The sequence below is a fragment of the Zingiber officinale genome, chromosome 8B, assembly GCF_018446385.1.
Source record: "Zingiber officinale cultivar Zhangliang chromosome 8B, Zo_v1.1, whole genome shotgun sequence".
In the NCBI taxonomy this organism is placed as follows: Eukaryota; Viridiplantae; Streptophyta; class Magnoliopsida; order Zingiberales; family Zingiberaceae; genus Zingiber; species Zingiber officinale.
This window is the reverse complement of record NC_056001.1, coordinates 101,689,564-101,695,903: the sequence shown is the minus strand read 5'-3', so window position 1 is coordinate 101,695,903 and position 6,340 is coordinate 101,689,564. Positions and strand designations below refer to the sequence as shown.

The 6,340-nt window shown below is 37.4% G+C and overlaps 1 pseudogene; it reads right to left on the bottom strand.

Moving 5' to 3' along the window:
* Positions 1–410: 410 nt before the first annotated feature.
* LOC122014105 lies at positions 411–1,181 on the bottom strand (annotated as a pseudogene).
* Between the last annotated feature and the right edge of the window lie 5,159 nt (positions 1,182–6,340).

Here is a 6,340-nt window from a genome sequence, read left to right as displayed (position 1 = left end):
GGTACTCTACTGAAAACTCGAACTCTTTAAATTACTTCTTCACTTGATGACATACTTAGTTACTGGTAGGGGAAATACTCCGATACACCTTCGTGGGATGGTATTCGGTAGTAATTTAGACTGTCCTGCAAATATATAAGTGGAGAACTAGGAATGAGCGAAATCGTAGCACAACATTCACCATTACAATGAACCAATAACCTAGAACATCTTCTGAATTAAGGACTTCCTCAGTTATCTTTATTTTATTTTCACTTCTTAGTCGAAAATCTCAAATCAAGCGATTATCGATTTTGTCTAGCTAAATTCAAAATATAAAACCAATTAGCATTTAATCTTCAATTCTGGTGGGATCGACTTATATAAATTTTATTATTTGACGACGTCCGTGCACTTGCGGGTTCACATCATCAACCTTCATGGGGAAGGTGGACACAGTGGGACTTGAATGCTTCATGCGCAACTTGGTTCAAGAAGGATATTGATACAAACATGAAGCTGGAGCCGAAACTCTCTTCTGCATCGTCCCCATGCTTACTACTCTTGATGATCTGCTCCTTGGCGTGGTTGATGAGACCGTCGCTACAAGAGTCGGAGATGATGGTAAGCCGACAGCTTCAAAGTACTTTGTCCACAAACCATCTCAAGTCATCATCTACATCACCCAAATCTGATCCAAAAATCACAAACTCAATGATCAACACCCCAAATCCCTAATTTAGACAGGAGGAGGAAGGGAATTACATACATGTGATGAGATGCATGTCACAAGGAATGATGCACTCATCGTAGCCTATATCATAACCCTCACCAATCTCAACAGAGGGCGGGTGACATAACCATTGTAGTGGAAGAAGAGATAATCACCAAGCTTGGCGGCGGAGACAAGGTTGCCAAGGGCTTGATGGATGTTGGTGTTGGTGGGTTGAGTGTAAGACTTGTTGGTGTCGATAAGGACAGTGATGTCTTGCGTATCGGTGCATCCGGTTGACGTCGTTGATGCAGCCCTTAAGTTCGGCCTTAGTGCCCGGGTAGCTGCAACCCACTAACACCGATGTGGGCAGCACTGTGGGTTGAGCAATGGGCTGCTTGTATAGCCTCGTCGCAGGGCCACGAGCCATGGGCAGCAGTGCAGGGGCACCTCCACTGCTCCTGACGAGCGCAAGGCAACAATCACCCATGCAACCTTCCTTCCTTATGTTTCTTTCGTTTTGTCTTCCATCTTTTTCATTTCGTCTTCCATCTATAGGGATTCTTTCTATTCTTTTCTCTTCTTTGTCCTTTTTTTCTTTGCTTGTAGGGATTTATTTCTTTCCTTACGTTCTTTCCTTCCATAATTCATACCTATGAGTAAATAGAGCATAAGTAAAATTAGAGATGGAATGGATACGAATTTATAATTTTAATAGGTTGATTTAATTAATTAAAAATTAACATATATAAATAATAATAATTAATTATAAAACCTAGGTTTTAAGTATTTTTGTTTTGTCACACTCACCCTAGTGTTTGCACCCCTCTCTCAACCTCAGTCATCGTTGCAGCCTTTTCCTCCTCCCTTCTTTCCAAAAACCCCAAAACACACTATATGCCCTCCCAATCAATTCCTAGAATCGGATGTAGGACATCACTGATTCTATCCTCTCCGCCTCCGCTCCATCCTTGATCGTCGTTGTGGACATCTCTCGTCTGCCATCAATTTTCCTCTTGAGCCCCTCTCCTTGTGGAGCGAACCCTTAGTTATTCAAACCATGTGCCACCGTCGTGCGACTGGATCTCGACTCCCATCCGCTGCTACTGCTTGATTCTTCTCTTTTCTACTCATGGATTCCTCAATTTCTATAGGAGGAGGGCAACTTCTATCTTTTCGGTATGGGAATAAAAATCTTAGTGTTTCCCTCTCTTCTCCCACTTTCCCAATAGGAGTGGTTGTCATCATCTCATCAAGAAGCCTTGGGGTACTCAAGGCTTCTTGGAGATGGGTGGCCTAAACCTTGGTTCTTCAACTTTATCTCTAATAGTGTCAGTGTAATTGTTGAAAAGGAATATGGTGCCTGAAACAAGCTCAATTCAAATGTTGTACCATTCTGGCCACCACATAGAATCTCAAACTAGCTATGTTACATAGAGAAATAAAAAAGATTTGACATTAAGCAACTAATAATTAGCAAGACCTTCGGACACTGTTGTATTAAAATATGAGTAACTCTATTCTTTGACCTCCTTAATTTACCTTTAGTGTAGTTGGGTCAGTTGGTTTTCGGGGGCATTGTGTTGGCTAGGTTAAAGAAAATATCTTCTATGTTCTTCATGTATTTGTTATCACTTGAATTTTATTGATACTTTCCCCTATGTTACCAACATCCAAGACATTCCTTGAGCAACTGAAGTACGACACTGATCCATGATTACTTGGAAGGGGTAATGGCGCTCCCAGGGTGTAGTACAGACGGTGAGTGCATGGTATTTCTAGCGTAATGGCCAAGGATCAATTCTTAAGAATTGATGACCTGTGGTTTACTCTACCATGTACAATGTCTATGTACCTGCATTTATCTCCATCCATATCTATGGGCTCAGTACTAAGGGAACCGTTAAGATAACGGATCTACCTTTTTTTTGCACAGGGTAATGGCCAAGGGTAATGGTTATGGGTAATGGCAAGCAACTAAAGAAGTTGTCTTGCATTTCAAGTAAAACCTAAACAATCCCAAAAGTAAAAGCATCAAATATAGAAGACACTTTTTAATTAAAATTTGAACATTAAATAGCCACACTTAAAAGCAAAAAGAAAAAAAGTAATTAATTTTATGGAATCAAAGTTGGTAAGACAATAGGGTGCAATAGCCAACTAATGGTTGAAAGTGTAGTAGTAAGAGTAAAATTCTGGACCTACTAACAAGGATAGATTTAAACAAATTATGTTCAAAGAATGAATCACATAGCAATTATCTTAACAACTTGATTTTTAACAACAAAGTAACCTCCTTCCAAAAAAGAGGTAGATTTGCTACCTTAATAATCTCTCTAGTACCAGTTCCACGGATATAGAAGAAGGTAAATGCAAGTACATAAGCATTAGGTGTATGGTGGGATAAACCCTACATCGTCAGCTCTTAAGAATCGACCCCTGATCATTACACCAGAAAAAATGATTACTAATGTTACATGATTGTTTCTTGACAGTGTTTAGAGTTCATATGATATTGTGTTTGTGGATATTAAGCTTTTTTAGTTTATGATTTAAGTTAATCAATGTGCAATAAAAAACTCAATAAACAACTTGTATTGTCTTGTATTCGATTTTGTTATCAATACTTAGAGAATTTAGGATTCAAATTCAAATAAAATTCTACCTAAATATTTATTCACACTAACCTATGTTCATGCTTTGGTGATGCTCATTGTTTCAGAGCCAAAAGAGTCTTCATGAACACACTTGTTGATTCTTTAGCATTGACAGTTAACTATTGACTAATCAATGAATGAATAATGATGTGATTATGACTTTTGTACAATCTCAATTTATTTGTATTTAAAATTTTGATATTGTAAGACTTACTCATTTAATGTTTTGATTTGCTAGATTGTCTCAACAAACTTGATTAGTTGGTTAATTTGTACAAGAGAAACAATTCATCTCATAGAAGAAATTGAAGACATGCATGCACATGCTACTAGTGAGAGGATGGATGAAAAAATTATTGAAAGTAACAAAAATTAGAACTCATTATCATAGAAAATAGGTAGAGGAAAGAAAAGTTTATTGAGGAAGGTAGATATAGAGAAGAAGAACTCAAGGAGATGGTTCACAAAATGATTCAAGAGAGGAAATATATAAATCATTTATATCTAGGAGGATCTAATCTCTGTGAGCACTGTGATATACAATGTAAAGATTAGATTGTTGATAGTGAGATTTAAAATTTTATACAATTACTTATAGTTTGATTAATGGTTAAATTTGCTTGTATGAGATCAATATTTATCTCAATGTTCATTATATGATGCTTTTGGCTCTAAAAATTAGTTCCTTTTTAATATTCTTCATTTACTTGAAATATGTGTTTGTTTCTTGCAGATGAAAAATATAGAAATATAATATAATAAAATTTAGTGATAATTTTAAAAGTAAAATTATACATAAATTTATAAATAGAATTGTTGATGGATTTATAAACAGATTAAAATTATATTTGATATGTTATTTTAGACGGATTAATAATGGATTTAAAATAAAATTAGAGATAGAAATTATTGGAGTAATTGGCATACCCTTAGGTTTTGATGTTTGGGCAAAAGATTTAAGTTATGATTTGCATTTGTATTTGATATGCACTATTGAGTGTGCAGGTGACAGGTGCAAAGGAAAGTCCAAGTGTGATCTTGGCAAAGGTGAAGTCCAAGAATGAGAGTCTTGGCGGTGTAAGTCCAAGCTTGAAGCTTGACCGTGTAAGTCTAAGTGTGACTTGACAAGATGAAGACCCGAAAACAAGGATAAGGTCGAAGGAAGCTCTTGAATGCAAGGCGTGAAGTATGAGAAAGTATCCGAGGGATGCAAAGCTGATGGAGAAGACTAAAAGGTAAGGTCAAAGTTGTGCGGTGAGGACGAGTACATGAGTGATTGTACTCAGGGGTAAAACCTTAAGTTAGGATTTACCAGTCGACTTGCAGTTGAGAACCAGCAAACCTAGAATGGAATTCCAGGATTTATGGTTCTAGGGGTACTAGTCGATTGGACCAATCGACCGCACAGTCAACTCAGAGCGAATAGACTATTTTTGTTCACTCAACCCATGTGGCTCAGTCGATTGATCCATATTTTGGCAGTCGACTGGAATCGAGTCGTTAGGTTGTAAAAGTCAAATTCCACAGAGGCTAGTTGATTGGTGGCGAAAATACGGCTTAGGTATTTCCTCCCGAGCTCTATATAATGCAATTCGGGGCGGCTGGCTTAGGTGATGAAAATAGACTTAGTTAAAGCCTATTAGAGTCTCCAAAGCTCTCTGGGTGATCCTTATGTATGATCAAAAGATTGTGGTGAAATTTTTCCACCGAGAGGGAGGATTGAGCTAGCAGAAGTTCCGAGGAGTAATCCACCGACGGATTAAGGGATCGTTCACCTCACAGATACGTCATGGAATAGGAGCATCATCTCGGAACCACGTTAAATCAACGTGTTAATGATTTGATTATTTTCTTTCTTGTTTTTAGTATTTAGCTTTTGTATTCATATTAGTTCTGTATTTCCACTATGCACTAACGAATACTCAGGAAGCAAACAATTTGGGTGATCATCTATTCACCCCTTCCTCTAGTCGATGATCAAGTTTCTAACAATTGCTATCAAGGCAAGGAGCGCTCTTAGAGGAACTTTTTGAAGCTCCAACGGACAAGAAGGGAAAGCATCTCCGACCACGGTATTGGACCAAGGAGTAAAGGGAACAATCGGAGGCAAACATGGAGATAACAAAAATTTTGATAAATTTATTATTTCCTAATATGTTATCTTGTGTAGGTGAATACAAGTGTGCTCATGAGCTATGGAGTAAAGTGATTGTTCTTTATAAAAATCCTACACAAATCCAACTAGTGGAGGAGCTCAAGGAGAAGAGTGCATTAGTACAAGAGTAGGAGAATGACCAATTAGATGTTGAAACGTGTTCAACATCCGAAGAGGAGGAAGAAGTGGAATCATCTATATCTTCAATAAAAGAAGTGGAATCGTCCACATCTTTAAGGGGGGGAAGAAGAGTCCAAGATAAGTGAAGAAAAAGTGTTGGAAGCATAACCATCAACCACCTTTACTAAGAAGAGCCAAAAGAACCACATCAAGTGTTTTGAGTGTGGTAAAATGGGACACTACAAGAGTATGTATCCTTCGCTCAAAAAGGAAAAAAGCAATAACTCCTAAATTCAATTCAATTCATTTAGAATCTAATTTGAGTTGTAGGATGAAGAAGGAGAAGATACACATAGTATGCTTCACGAGTGGTGAGCGGGGACACTACCACACAAAATGCCCGACGAAGGGAGTGCTTAAAAAGATAGTGTGAATGAAGCAATAGAGGACGTGAAAGAAACCATGTGGATGCTCGTGTCAAGGGGGAGCTTCAATGGTAAGTAGAAAGGTAAACCCTAACTTGAATTTTAATTCAAATGTTAATTCAAGTTTTAGGGATATGTATGCTAGAAATAACAATGTCATTTATTTACTCATGCATAATTTTAGATTTAGATACTATGATAGGAATAGGGTTAACATGGTTGATAACCCTAGGAAATTAAATCCAAATGCTAAACCTAGAAATAGTAGGCTTAAGGAAAACCTAGGTGTTAA